Below are 16,042 nucleotides of genomic sequence, written 5' to 3'. Positions count from 1 at the left end.
GGAGTACACGGCTGTGACCGGAGCCACTGCTGATCAACTAGACTTATTCCAGAGACCGTGCACCTTGATTTCTGTTCTTTCTTTTTTGTCTTAGGGTCCTATTAGTTTAAATCACTGATGTTCCAACCTGCCCAAGAGAGAGAGAGAGAGAGAGAGAGAGAGAGAGAGAGAGAGAGAGAGAGAGAGAGAGAGTCATACTGAATAAAATTTGTTGACTCAGTATCATTTCTTAAGTCATTTGTAAGCGTCAGTCGTCGACCATAAGTAAACAAGGCCGTAGATTATCTGAACGACACGTCAGACTCCTTGACTTACGACCACATTTGCCTTGAAGGATTGTTCTGGGACCCCTGCCGGGCGGTCAGACCTGCTCCCTCCTGGCGGCGGCGGCGGCGGCAGCGGCGGCAGTGCGGTGATGACGATTGTGATGTAGTGCAGGTGGTAGGATTGGAAATAATTGAAATATTGAAATAGCAGCAGTAGTAGTAGTAGTAGTAGTAGTAGTAGTAGTAGTAGTAGTAGTAGTAGTAGTAGTAGTAGTAGTAGTAGTAGTAGTAGTAGTAGTAGTAGTGGTGATAGTAGTAGTAGTAGTAGTAGTAGTAGTAGTAGTAGTAGTAGTAGTAGTAGTAGTAGTAGTAGTAGTAGTAGTAGTAGTGGTGGTGGTGGTGGTGACATGCTACTATGCTACTACTGCTGCTACTACTACTACTACTACTACTACTACTACTACTACTACTACTACCACTACCACCACTACCACTTCCACCACTACCACCACCACCACTACAACTACTATACTATTACTACTACTACCACTACTAATACTACTAATACTACTACCAGTTCCTCCCTGCCTTGTTTCTCCCGATAAATGGCGGAGTGACAAGCGACTCTCGAAAAATCACGCAGGTCGGTGGCTGATTTACACATCATTGAAATAATAACCAACACCCTCTCAAACACACGCACACAATTACGTAGCGAGGCATTTCATTAACAACCCCTTCTTGTGTGCAGTAGTGCCACATTTCGTAACAAAGGACAAGAGGAAACGTAGTGGTTGGTTGGTTGGCACGTTTTTTGCATCCCCTTTGACACAATGAAAGAAAAAAACACACACAAGAGAGATGCTCATACATCCAGTGAAGGGGAGGAAGAAGTGTAGCCGTCTCATTGTTAATAGTGAAGTACATTAGAACAAAGACAGTAAAAAGGACGCGGGATTCTGACCAAACGACAGGGAGACACGAAAAGCACGCCAACACTCTCGCCCCACTTCAATCCACCACTCTACTCATTGAGGCCCAAATATGCAAACGTTTATTGACTTGTTACAGAATGACGGAGAGAGAAAGAAAATAAAGAAAAAGAGAAAAGAAACGAAGAATGAAATGTAGAAATCTCTCTCTCTCTCTCTCTCTCTCTCTCTCTCTCTCTCTCTCTCTCTCTCTCTCTCTCTCTCTCTCTCTCTCTCTCCTTAAGCAGGAAATCAACAACAACATCAACAGCAACAACAATAACTACAACATCAATAACCACCACCACCACCACCACCACCTGCATTGATATCATTTACCCAGTGTCGTTTAAGGTGATGCATAGGAAATTGGCTGCATCCGATCACCTCTATGTGCATTGCCAATACTAATCAGAGGTAATTTTTTACTCTCTCTCTCTCTCTCTCTCTCTCTCTCTCTCAAGGGTATAACTAACCATAGACCACTGGCCGTCATATTCATCATTATTAATTGTCAATTGGAGGGTATGGGTGCAGGGTGGTCCAAGGAAGAATTGGGAGGGCATTCGTGTCTTCAGCGCCTTGCCATGAATCGCTGAGGGTGACGTGCCTGTTTGTAATGGGTGCTTAGGAGTGCGTGCGGTATGTGCTCCGTCTGTGTGTGTGTGTGTGTGTGCTGAGGCAGTGAGGGTATGGAGGGTATGATTCATTGCGGGGAGGTGAGAGAGAGAGAGAGAGAGAGAGAGAGAGAGAGAGAGAGAGAGAGAGAGAGAGAGAGAGAGAGAGAGAGAGAGAGAGAGAGAGAGAGAGAGAGAGTGTGATGCTAACAAGGTAAGGTAAGGTAATGGTGAGGATGATACACCGCAATACTTAGGTGTGTGTGTGTGTGTGTGTGTGTGTGTGTGTGTGTGTGTGTGTGTGTGTGTGTGTGTGTGAAGAAGCAGAAATAATGGTTTTAATGAACATGAATGGCTGAACCTCCTAACACATACATGAAAAAGAAAAAAAAAAAACTTCTCGTCTCATCCATCGTTTCATTCGTCCATCGATCGAAACACACACGTACTCATTCCTTTTTCCTTCGTGTCTCTCCGTAACGATGCACTGACCTCTCGGATAATCACACCAAGCATTGTCAACTCACCGTCCTTGGAGGGAAGATCGCTGGTGATGCATGGCTTCTTGCTAGACATCTCCTTACCTTTCCCTCTTGGCTAAAGAAAACACGTTCTGGTACTGAGGGGCTAAAAGTATTACAGTACTGTGACAAGGAAGGCGATACGTAATTCACCCCAAGCACGTTCATGCATTTATCGTTTGCCATTCTATTATTTTGTTTGACTTTAATTTCTATTTTTCATTTCCTTTTCCGGTTCTTTCTCTTTTGTCATGCTTTTTTCTTTAACACAGTCATTGCTTTGGTGTTCAGAACGTGTATGTATTTTTTTCATGTACGTGCGTGTGTGTGTGTGTGTGTGTGTGTGTGTGTGTGTGTGTGTGTGTGTGTGTGTGTGTGTGTGTGTGTGTGTGTGTAGGTGGATGGGTGGGTGGGTGTGGGTGTGTGAATAATAAGAGGACGAGTAAGATAATGAAATATGAGGAAGATAAACAAAATAGGAAAAGAAGGAGGAAAAGGAATGATATGAGACATCGAGAAAGTACAAAAGATGAGTAGAAGGAAAATTAGAAAAAATAGGGAATAGGAAAAAGAGAGAGAGAGAGAGAGAGAGAGAGAGAGAGAGAGAGAGAGAGAGAGAGAGAGGACGAGAAGAGAGAGAAAGTAACAGTGGTATGTAAAAGAAGAGGAGGAAGATGAGTAGAAAATTGTGAGAGAGAAGCTAGTTTTCATTCTGCAGGCAAGACTAAAGCTTCTGTGGGCAGGACGGTGCGAGGTGGACGCCACGTGATGTGATAATGGCTCCCGCCCTTGCTTCCTCCTTCCCACTGGTCACCCTCGCCCGGAGCGGCTTACAGAGGAGGAGCTTGATTAACAGGTGGTGTTCGAGGATCTTGTTGGCGAAGAACACCTCCTTGTAGACCCGTGGCCACTGTTTGTCCCGAGCGGTGTCTCTAGCTCATCACCACACGCGGGACTGATCGTGTGACTGTAGGAAGGAAGGAAGGAAAGAAGGAAGGAAGGTGGTTGCCGTAACTCCTCTCCGTACGTGATTGGCTGTATACAAATGTGGAAATAATAAACTGGTCAAGTACCTCCCGGTGGTACGTACCTGGCCGCGGCTTTGCGATTTATGGATGGAAGATGATGTGTGAGGCTAATATATGAAACACATAGGGGGAGGGAGATTTCTGTCTTATACGAATGCCGTCTGAATGCGCAACAAGGAGTGACTCTCTTTGTATTCCCCGAAGCCCTTCTTTTGTAGTCACCGCCGTTATTGGACTTTATCATCTGATATTTCAAGCTAATTACACAAGGGAAGGATTGTTTATCACGGGAATGAGATTAGCTTTATGATGAAACCCCGTTAGTGGGGACTCGCGCCCTTGGTCCATTTCAACTCCCTCTCAATCCCAAGATCTCACTGCGGCTTCATGTAATCCGGGAAATAATAACTCTGTCCAAGAGCGCCTCGAGCATTCACCCCAAGTACCTGCAGGTTTTGAGGGGGCCGCTTAAAGGGGTCGGCGAGGGCTGCCCTGGACGTGCCCTAAATATACACTTTAAAGGTGAAAAATAATCTAATCAGCACTTTTCATTCACAGCACAGACCTCAATAAGTGACTCCTCGCAGCGCACGGAGAGAGAGAGAGAGAGAGAGAGAGAGAGAGAGAGAGAGAGAGAGATATGGCTTCGTTTTTCGCCAGTGTTTGGTGCGTGTCGTGCTCCATCACAGGACGACCCGGGAGGAGGAAGAGGAGGAGAAGGAGGAGGGGTGTACGGTTGGGGGGACAGGGATGCAGTGCTGTGTTGGGGACGCGCGCACTCATCCCTAGTTATAAAGTGATCCTTCATTAGCGGAGGTCCGAGAGTCCGATAGGATCTCAGAGAACACCCGCCTGATATAATTACAAATATCCTTTACTGACCAACACTAATTGATATTCGCTTGAAAAATTTACATGCAATTTTCGCCCGCCCTACGCGAGGGTGATGGAGCCCCAATGAGAAAATCACACCTCAGTCCTCCCGGTGTCTGACGTACTGCCGGCGGTCAAGTTATTTATCGACACCTAACTCCGCTTTAGTCGCTATCAGGGGGATTAAATCTCACTCGGAATTTATGGCGCGGAGTGGATTATATTTATACACACCTCACACAGCCACTTAGGAGCTCTTGCCGAGGTAATGAATGCCACCTGGCCGGTCCCTTGTTCGACGGTAAATTACAAGCCCGTCTGTGTTTCTGGCTCACTAGTGGTCGTTCCAGCGCCAGACCAACTTGGCTCCGTGCACCTCCCTACCACCCCCATCGCCCCGTCCCTTATCTCCTGCTCCCATAGTCCTTGATGCTTCTTTTCTCTCTTTTTATCTTCGCCATTTTGGTTTTCCTTTTTTCATCGTCACTCTCTTGTCCTTCCAGCGTGTCACACCATTGTGTCTCTTCCAATTTTGTCTTTTTTTTTTTTCATATATAAGAGGAGGACTGGCCAAGGACAACAAATATCTAGGGAAAAAAAAGGTCCACTCAGTCGCCAGTCTCCTTGCAGATTAGAATAGAATTAGCCAAAAGACTATTCTCCTTTCTTATTTTACTGTTTTTTGTCTTCTCTTTATTTCATGTTTCTTTTTTTCCTTCCTCCTCTTCCTCCTCCTTCTTTATCACCGCCACAACCACTACCACCACCACAGCCACCATCAACAATAAGAACACCACCACTTCCACCACCACCACCACCACTACCACTACTAGCATCACCGACACCGCCAATCAACAACAATAATGACACTACCAACAGCAGCAGAAGTCATCATCATCATCATCATCGTCATCATCATAATAATAATCATCATCATCATCAGCAACAGTATCCGTATTAACAGCAAGAACAACAATTACTACTACTACTACTACTACTACTACTACTACTACTACTACTACTACTACTACTACTACTACTACTAGTACTGTTGGTGTTGCTGTTGGTGTTGATGTTGCTGTTGTTGTTGTAGAAGTAGTAGTTGTTGTTTTTGCTATTTTTGTTGTTATTGTTATTGTTGTTGCTGCTGCTGTTTCAATTTCCCTGTTCCGAAATCCGTTTATATCAGATCAGTCTACGCATGTCATTATTATTATTATTATTATTATTATTATTATTATTATTATTATTATTATTATTACTATTATTATTGTCATCGTCACAGCCATCATTACCAATCCATACATGTTATTTATTTTGTTTTATTTTCAAGGGAAGCTTCAAGACATTTGTCCCAGACTTTGGCTACCTGTTATTATTTTTAAGGGAACTGGCAATCAAGTGGGCCTTTTTCTATTTTTCTTTGCCCTTGGCCAGCTTCCCCTCATCCATAGAAAAAAAAAATCACATCACGAGTCCACACGAACACACCTGCATGAGTGGAAGCGACACATCAGGGACCAACAGGTGCACCATGAAGACACGTGTAGCTGCATGATGGATAAAATTTTGTTACTCATGTTCTCTTTATATATCCTATGCACACCGCTCGCCCTACACACAGCTCTCTAGTATCTTGTTATTTGCTCGTTCAAGTCTACTTTAGTTCAGCACATTAGTAGGTCAGGAATTGCATTTCTCTGGAATATCTCGTTTAGGTTTTCTAGAAAGGCCCATTTGTGTGTCACCTTGGGGCTCCGTGGCGAAGGTCTTTGGTCCTGCTTTGGTGATGGCAAGGGTTACGGAAGAGTGAACTCGGTCTGTGTCTTGTTGTGGGGGTCTATTTACAAAGGTGTGTAGGTCATAGTAATTATTTTTCTTATGAAGTCCCATATTCCGTGATTTTTTTTTTTTTTTTTTAACATAGAATAGGAAATCTAAGTTGACTGATGAATGGAATCGAGTGATTAGAGATTAATACGCAGGAGTGAAAGTAAATCAATCGAGAAAGTAACTAAAAAGACAAACATAGCCGAGGTGGAGTGTTCTGGCAGCGGATATGAGGCCTCGCGTCCCTTCAGTGTTGTATGATGGTGAAAACGTTTGAGTTTTCGTGCACAGTCTTGAAGTATATGTACTTTTGAGTGCTTCATTTGTCATAATGTGTATGCACGGACGAAAGAGTGAATGATGGAGAGGCGGAGTGGCGGGAGGGGGCGAGGGAGGCGCGAGGAGGCGGTCAGACTGGGCGGGACGGAGTGAGTGGGGCTGGATTACTGTGGGATGAATACAAGACACCGACTTGAATATTCATAAGGGCTCTTATATGAAGAATTCCTCTGCGCTACTCCAGCATTCATTACTAATAACTCAGAGACATTAAGAGACAAGTATTGAAGACACATCCACTTACAATTACATGGCTGAACGCAGGGAGGCTGAGAGGCCTCGGCTGTGGTGGCGGTGTCCGCGGAGGATGAAGGGCGAGTTGTAGCCGCGCGGCGCCCCTCAGGTACACCTCACGTCCTGTAGGCTGTCTTTTAGCGTTGAGGGACGTGATGTCACCTGTTAGGAAAGGTACCTGGCTTCTGTGAACAGGGTGATCAAACACTGCAAGAATGCCTCGGCTTAGTGCGTGGCGGGTGGGACTGGCGGCACTGGTGGCAAGCGTGCGATTATCATTCAGTATTGCATAACAGTGCCTTGTCTTGTAGTTATTTAGAGTCATCTCCATTAAGAGTGTATCTACGCCGCAGTGCCCTTCGCTGGGGCCGTTTGTCAGGAGGAGCGCGGAGTGCAGCAAAGGCTGGGAATCTTACACAGGACTCCAAGAGAAACGTGTTGTGTACCTGCGTTGATACAGATAAAAGCAACAAAGCATTAGCGCACATCACGTCGTTGTTTCCTTATGCTGACGTCATGTTGAAATCTTTCCACCACTTTTTTTATTATTTTATCTTACCTTATCCATTCATTTATATATTTTGCTTTTATCTAATATTTTTGGTGTGTTTTAGCGTTATGTCTGCTAACAGTGGCTAGCGCAACAGGCTACAAACCCAAGAGCACATATTCAAATCTAATGCGAGAGTTAACCATTACTCTCAATCACTCACACCTTTCTCTGGTAAACTCTGGAACTCCCTACATGCCTCTGTATTTCTAACTTTGTGTAGTCAGTGCCCGGGACAATCTGAGGCAGGCGAACAGAGTCAAGTGTCTCGGGTTGAGCGGTGCCAATGAGACGCTGAAATCTTACTCTCCAATCCGAGGACTTTCTATAACTTCCTTCTTTTCTTCTGACGAATCATTTTGAACAGGAAATTTAAACCCTTCAGTAGTGGAATGCATTTTTATCATGAGTTTTCGATGTGATTGGACGATTTTATTGGCATTAGGAAGGAAGATGATTAATGGCCAGAGTCTTCATTATTCTAATCCTCCACATAAGTTTCTGAAGCTGTGTGAAATCGCCAAATGGTTAGTACAATGAATATGAAAACGCGTCCCGGTGCTGAAGGGGTTGTGGAAGTGGTAAGTTAACAAAGACGGCGATGCGTAATTCTCTTCAAACACGTTCTTGTATGCTTCGTTTTCCATTCTGTTATTCATTTTCTTTAACTTTACATTCTTTTTTTTTTCTTTTCCGCTTCATTCCCTTTTGTCAAGTTTTATTTATTAATTCAAAATTTTTTTTGCCTTAAACACAGTCATTGATTTAGTGTTCACAACTTATATATATTTTTTCTTATGTACGTATTTGTGTGTGTGTGTGTGTGTGTGTGTCTCTCTCTCTCTCTCTCTCTCTCTCTCTCTCTCTCTCTCTCTCTCTCTCTCTCTCTCTCTCTCTCTCTCAACACTAGACGTAAATAATTGCAACATCCCATCTCCTTCATGCATTCTTATTACTCCTCCTGACTTCATCCAGCATTCGCCGCCCTCACTCCTCCCTCACACCCGCTCGTCTTTCCTGTGTAAATCCTCGTAATCTTGGCTACTTTCCATTCCATCCTTAATAACGAAGCATTTCTTTTCGTTTCGCATTCCAGGTCAGCCTCTTTTCCAGCGGCCGCCCGGAAGTCGTGGCAGGCGTCAGGTAAGCGACCCTTGTAACGAGAATCCCGGTGTGCGCAAGGCTCTCACAAGGGGTCGCTCTTGCCTGCATTAATATTGGAGACGCTGAGTGCAGGGTGATTTTCATGCTAGGCGCACTGCTGATTGGCGATCCGTGTACAGTCTCCCCGAGCGGCTGCGTCATAAAGTAATGTGGGAGCCCCGCGTGTGATCAGTTTGTCGTCTCAGCAGCAGGAAGGGAGGGAACTCAAGGGAGGGTTTGTTTGTCACTCCGATCTTAATGACGTCCCTTCCACACAGAGACACGCTTGGTCATCCGCCTGGAAGATTTTAAATGGTGGAAGGTAGAGGATATAGTGTTGCGAGATTGTAAAGTATGTAGGATGAGCAACACCCGGACAGGTTTGTTCATTGCCATTGTGTCTCTGCTCTATTTTAAGCTCTTGATGTTCATGTAGATATTTGTTGTGTATATCTGGTATATCTAGCTACTCTTTTTCTATGTTGGATATATGTATAAGTGGTTTTTCGTAATAATTTGCTTTACGGACACATTATACGTATACGAATGTTATTTTTGTGGGTTTGTATTGATATGGTATGTTTTTTTTTAGGTTTATATTTGCGTTATTGTGTCTGCCGTCAATTATCAATGCCGTGTATATACTACAGAAAGCAAACAATACATACTGTGTTGAATTTCTGTTGATTCATTTATGTAGATTTAGTATTTATAGTAATCCATGTTCTCATTTTTTCATTCTCCCTGCAATGCTGTCAATACTAGCTCATCTTGCTGGTGGGTTTCCACACACCCACCTTGCCTGGTATCCTTCCACCTCACCACTGCCATGCCCAGACTTTCTTACGTCCTCCGTCGCCCCTCCCTGTCTCGCAGCGCCAGCCCCGGCACGCTTCCCCATTGAGGCAGTCTGAACCATACTGTTTCATCCCACGTCCAGAGATATGGGTCTTACTTGAACAGAATTCGATTAACATTGGCCCTTTTTTCTTGTCTCATCCTTATGATTTCTTAGGAGAAAGCCAAGGACAATAACGAGACTGCAGTAAATTCTCATGTACGTAAAAACTGTCGCTGCTTGACTGTGCTCATGAAAATTCATATTGATTATAAATAGATCTGATGAGGTCATGTGTTTTCGTGGAAGAGAAAAACGAAAAAAAAAAAAATGGCTAGTAATACATCCTTTGGAACTGTTTTCCTGTTGACATGTGTGGGGGTGTTGGTTTAGGCTTCACACTCACCACTGCCTTACAATCAGCACCAGCCCCGCCAGACCTCTTATTTCCAGCCGATCATTCCCTTCCCTCCGGTTCCTCCCTCCTCCCACGCCCCCTGCGCCCAGGCACCATGATGCATAACCAGCCGCCACTAAAGTTATGTCCGTAGGTCACAGAAGTACAGTAATTACAGTCGAGGATGTTTTATAGGTGATGTGCTTCAGATGGGGCCGAGGCTTGCCAATCAGGGGCGGTCTGTATGCTGGCTGTGGCATGGCCCGAACGTGACCTGATCGGCAACGAGGAGCCCGAGGGAGCCAGTTGATGTCATACGCCGGGAAGTGGATGTATGACCTCGTAGGACTCGGTCGTCCCGCAGGGACGAGGAGCGTCGGCAGCGTCGGTGCCCAGCCTGATTTAATATTGAGGCAGTTGTAATGTGCGGCGTGTGTTCCTGTTGACTGGTTTATCCTTCGCGTGGAAAGGCTGCTTCATTTACCTTTTATTCATGATTGCGCTGCAAAAGTTGGTCCTTGGAAGCACGGAAGTGTGAACACACCAGGTGAACGGACCAAAGAGAGAAAGGAAGGTAAAAAAGAAAGAAACTTAAGAATACTGATCTCGAAATGATTTCAACCTTTTCTGACATAATAAAGAGAAGCTATAACGTTGATGGCCTCCACCTGTACTTCACTTATTTTCTTCTTTTATCACGAGGTGGTGAGGTGGTGGAGAGTGACCAGGAACATCTCTGGCGCGTGTGAAGGTGACGCTGCAACCACCATGCTAGCTGGGCCGCCACCACAACTCCTGTCTGATGTGTGGCCATGCCAGTGGTCTACTAATCCCTCCGTCTCTCCCCTCACCCGTCTCTCTCTCTCTCTCTCTCTCTCTCTCTCTTACACGAGCGCGCGCGCTCGCACACACACACACACACACACACACACACACACACACACACACACACACACACACACACACACACAGCAGCAGCAGCAGCAGCAGCAGCAGCAGGAAGCCGTCCTGACCACCCACACCAGGCCGCGACTCCTCCTTTGATAGCATTCCTGCAAGACAGACGATAAATTTGTTTCTTAATAGCGATGAAAGCCGCGGCAGCAACAACGACTACTGCACGGCGAGAGGTAGCTCCCAGCTAAGTAATGGACGAGAGTAACGTGACTCCCCTGTGTCTATCAGTCGTCCAAATCCCTGCTACCTCACTTCCGTCTAGCTCACGGCGCCTCTCAACTCCTGATAAATAATCGTGGTGAGATGAGTGATTCGCGTTAGCTCACACCTAAACACAGGCTATGGCGCCAACTGATGATACGCCTCGTGTGCTGCTTTACCAAACTCATAAACATTACACAGTAATAATCATGGGCCATGCAGCCCGCGCCGCCATAATCACATAGGGCCACCTTTCATTTTCAATCTTCAATCTTGAAAAGCCTTGCTTGTTTTACAGTTCACTACACTCGGTGGTTAGAAATTCCCTGTGCAGTTTCTCACTATGGAAATATGTGCGTTGGTGTCCTGATGGTTTGTGTGAGGCATGGCGGCGTTCTCTTCGTGTTTAGTGAACGTTAATGCAGTTATTAGCAGCATCCTCATCAAGGTGAACCGTGTCGCTCCTTAGCCGTGTAAAGCAGTAAAATGTATGTACTTGTAAGACACCCTGATATTATGACTAGCTTACCGAAGAACACGGTTTGCGTAAAGGCCAATTCCTTCCTGGCAACTGTGGTCACGGTGCGTCCACGCGGTGCTCACCTGGGGCCATTGCTTCCTGGTGGCGGTACATCCTCACATGGTGGGCGGGCCGGATGAGGGAGAGGGTCGTTTAGGTTGAGTCTGGCTTGCCTACCGCCCCTCACTATTAACAGCATAGCTCCGAAATTTTGCGTAGGAATATTGATTTGCCATATCATATGAATGAGAGTGAATTCCATTTTCTGGTGTTACTTACCTAAGATACTTTTCTGATTACTATACAAACATCTAAGTGTAATCATAAAGCTGCTTGAGTTGAACGATGAAGGCCTACCTCTGTTTCTATAGCCACGTGATTCAAGTGAGTTGTGCCGCTGTTATCTAGCAAACACACTGGAAAGGCGCAAGTCACAATGATGTGTTTTCTCACGCTTATCGGTGTTGCCAAGGCACAGCCACTAACAAGATCAGGGTGGTGCAGATGTCTTCCTCTGGTCACTAGGCGGAGGAGGAAACCACAACCTGTTATGAAGTTCTGGAGTGGAGGTGGAGGTGTACCAGGAATTACGACTCCTGTCTTCATGGGCGGCGTGGTGAAGGCTGCCCCGGCACGCCCATACACCAGCGTTTTACAGCACACTAGAGACACAACGATCTATGTGCATTTATTAGCGTGCCTCCATCAGACTCGGGGTCAAATTTGCATGACCACAACTGCATGCGGCGGAATTGTTATTAGATGATGAGTATATTTGATGTTTCCGGTGGACACCATCACCAGCCATTCGCAGGATTACCTCTACAAACAACCCCTCGTTTGCTGCTTCTCAATTGGTCGACGTCAGCAATTACGCCGTTGAGTTACGCCAGTCCTCCATCATCGGTAACCCGCACACGAGCCTCTCCCTTATTTCCTCCCTGCATATATGATTTTCACCCGTAAATCATGCACACACCTGTTATGTCTTAGTAATGGGATCGTTTCCAACGGCAGAATCGTGACAGGAAATTAATATGATGACTCAGTTTTTGTGTTACTCATCATGGGCTGGCGCTCAAAAACACCAATGCTTGGCTGCTCCATGACTAGCGAGTTTCACCTCAGCCAGGCTGCGCTGCCCAAAGGCTGGAATATTGCTGGCTTGCAGGATGGCTTTCCTTTTCTCCGAAAATTGTTCCTGCTTCACCTCCCATCTGTGAAAAGACAAAAATGGAATACAATTAGCAAAGATGAAAGGCAATTACAGCTAAATGATACTTTCCACGACATCCTTTCGCTATAGATCACATTGTCCTTATGAATCACAAGCAAATTACTATAATGGGGCTTGTGGCATGATTGCCATAGGCAAATGTAGAGGTGAGAGCAGACAGCAGAAGCATTGGAATGTTGAGAACCATCAAGAGTTACAGCAGAGGGACATCACTGAAAAGTTTGTGCCAATAATCCTCCTTGATGAATCAGACAGCAAAATTGAGATTGAGGTGACTGGATCCTTTACCTGTCGCTTTGCAGTGTTACCAACACCAGGGATTGGGAGCCTTTGTTCCAAGTGTTCATCATGCAATGAAACATTGCCGGTGTGTGGCGCGATAACAGGGACCGCTAAAGTGTTTAGCTTTTTATTTCAAGATGGTTTTGCAACACTAAACCGAGCGGTGTAATTGTCTCACGCGTCTCGGTCTGCGGACGCACCAAGAAAGCAGGGTGAGGGCTACGGCTCTCCGGGCTGGCTGCCTCCCCACCGGCCTTACGGGGTGTCAGGGTGATGAATCGTTATTAAGATTCAATCATCTGATTGACTCGGCTTCTCGGAACCAACTCCTCTTTTAATAAGATATACAATAAAGGAGAAATAAAGTATAATGCAGTTTTAAAGCAGCACAGGTTCGTAGCAGGTAATCAGTCTGGTGACGGTGCAGACACAGCAACACAATACTAGTGCTCAGGGCGGCGCCCTCAACATCACTCCCCATTATCCTGCCGTCGGGGAACAGCACGCCCATCACGCCGCCTCTCCGCCAGCCCGCCCACAGACTTGGCAACCCTGCGCCACCGTCATGAGTGTGACAATAGCGCAGTGTGGAGAACCAGCTATTTTTCTCACTGCAGGAGACCCAAGTGGGCATTGTGGCGGCGGTGGGGCGAGTGTTCACCTCCCCGTTAGTGGTCTTTCAGTTGCTCTCTCGTGATCCGAGACACAATGTCGACTCGCTGGCAGTTTATTTGGCGTGTGTGAGGGAACAGCTGTACAATGGTGATTTACTGAGGTGCAGCATGATGCTTATGTCTTCCAGTCAGTTTTTTATGGTCTTTTTTTTCAGTTTGGGGATGAAAGTCAGAGAGGAGAGAGTGACACGATCACCGCTGCCAGGGTTCAGAGCGAAGCGGTGGCAAAACTACTTAGGCTGTCGACCCCACTGTGATGCGTATTTGTCACATTCTAGCCCAAGCTGAGACGGAAATCGCCAACAGCGACCTCTGTCGACTGTTGAAGATTTTGATGACTCTTTTGAAGACTGACATGAGTTTTATGATAATGTGATGATTTGATAAACAAATATCAAACTTGCTCATAGAACTGATGTATGAATCTAGTGTCCCTACAGGAATGTTAGCGTGATTTGCCTTCTGTCTTATACAGTCACTGTATGGGGAAGAAAGAAACGAGGAAAATGAGCTACGATGAGGAAGATAAAATTGATAACGAAGAAGAAAAAGAGAGAGAGAGAGAGAGAGAGAGAGAGAGAGAGAGAGAGAGAGAGAGAGAGAGAGAGAGCGTTAAAGTGTGAAAGTCGGAACCAGTTACATGAATATCCGTTGACATTTGTTACACTACATTACTGATTATGACAGACAATTTTTCTCCTTAGTATTTAGTAAAATTTTTTTTTTCGGATTTCAATACAGAAACTCTTTCCCTCTGGTCAATATTGACTGAGGTCTTCTTTTTCTCTGCTCTGGCGGGGTAATTTTACAATGACTTCATCTTCCACACGCTCCGCACTTCCAACAGCTGGTGAGCGGGCGCGGTGTAGCACGACCTTTCGTCCTGTCCCGTCCGGCCTGACCCCTCCTGAATCTTTTTTCCTTTTTTATGTAAGAGGGGAGAACTGGCCAAATAAAAAAAAAAAAATCCTACTTAGTTGTCAGTTTCCTTGCAGGTCCGAGAGAGTTAGTCAAAATATAAGAATAAATGTTTTGAATCCTCTCTCTTAAACGAAGTCTTCATCTGCAAGCTTCTCTGAGTTCTTTACAATGAAAATTCCGCTTTACATGTTAGCAGTAAGTGGGAGACTCATAACACTCCCACGCCAAAAGCCTCAGCAGTGACCCATTTCAGGTGAAGATCTGTATCATTGTTCTACTTCAAAGTTGGTAAAGGAGTGTCAGGTATTTGCCAGTATAAACAAGAGCAAGAACAGTCATACTTTCGCCGCTGTTCAGAAACTCCATGCTCACTCATCACAACAATTTTCCAAGACCACATAGACAACTAGCCGGATTTTGAAGACAGTTTCTCCTTTTAATAAACTAGAAGTCTTGCCAGTCCATCACCAGAACCATAAAAATACTCTTAAAGAAACGAGTATCTTCAACAAGGGCCTTTTGAAAATAGTTATAGTGAGAGAGCAAAGCGTTTCAGAATACGGGCTTTTTATTGCACTCATTTAAAGATGGTCTATTAGTTACGTTTTAATGGTATTTAGTATCAAGGCGGCTACTGACTTTTAGTACCCAAAGTTTCTTAAGCATAACACACGTGAACGTCAAATAATAGGATGCACTTTTCTCCCAAACATCCACGTACTTCCCATCCGCCGTGCCTCTCTCGCTCCTGGGACACGTCAAGCCGCCCTCGCCCTCAGATCCGTCTTGGTCCCGTCTAGCGCCACACGGGAGCGCCACACAGGTCGACCCACAATGTTCAGCTGATTACGAAAAATGGTGCTGTCTCGCCTGTCACGGCCTCGAGTCACCTCTGGTCCTCCGCCGTGCTCTGAGCCAGCATGTGGTGCGCAGCCTTGGGACACGCTCCCAGTGGCTATTAAAAAAGTGCGCCTCTCAACGGCCTAGAAGCGTGATGGGGATAACTGAACGTCGTCCTTAGCGGCCATTCAGTGTTCTCAGGGGCGGTGGCAAGGACAGTGTGATCATGTGACGGATGAGCATTGCAGTGTCCTCGGGAAGGTTCAAGGGCGTGGCGTGGCTTGGGACGCTGGTGTGGCACGGATATAACGCCTTGGTGACACTCCCATGCAGAGAACGTAAGACAGGTTCGTTGTCAGAAACACGTTGTCCTCTCAATAAGACTATTTTCAAAGATCACAGCTGATCAGCGGGATTCTGAAAACTGTTGCTCCTATTTATAATGTAAAAGTTTTGTTAATCTGTCACTAAAATCATAAAAAAGCCCTTGAAAACCTGTGTCACGTCAACTAGAGCCTTTTGAATGCAGGGGATGTGTGGTGCGCAGAAGTTTCAGAATACTGTGCATGCACAGAGCAGATTAATAGGTTATTTAATGTACCCTGCTTGATATGAAAATTTTCGTGTACAATGATCTTATAAAAGTTGAAGGAAAAATCTTCACTAATGTAGAAACTTCTGGAGGAAAATAACCATCGATGGCGTGTTGTGTCGTCATCACTGACAGCTGAGTCAGGATGAGCAATGTCACGGCCAATGCCACCGAAACCTTTCGTATGTTTGCTTGCCTTCATTTAGATAAA

This window comes from Portunus trituberculatus, chromosome 41, assembly GCF_017591435.1.
Source record: "Portunus trituberculatus isolate SZX2019 chromosome 41, ASM1759143v1, whole genome shotgun sequence".
In the NCBI taxonomy this organism is placed as follows: domain Eukaryota; kingdom Metazoa; phylum Arthropoda; class Malacostraca; order Decapoda; family Portunidae; genus Portunus; species Portunus trituberculatus.
The sequence above is the reverse complement of the archived record's forward strand: the minus strand, read 5'-3'. Positions refer to the sequence as shown.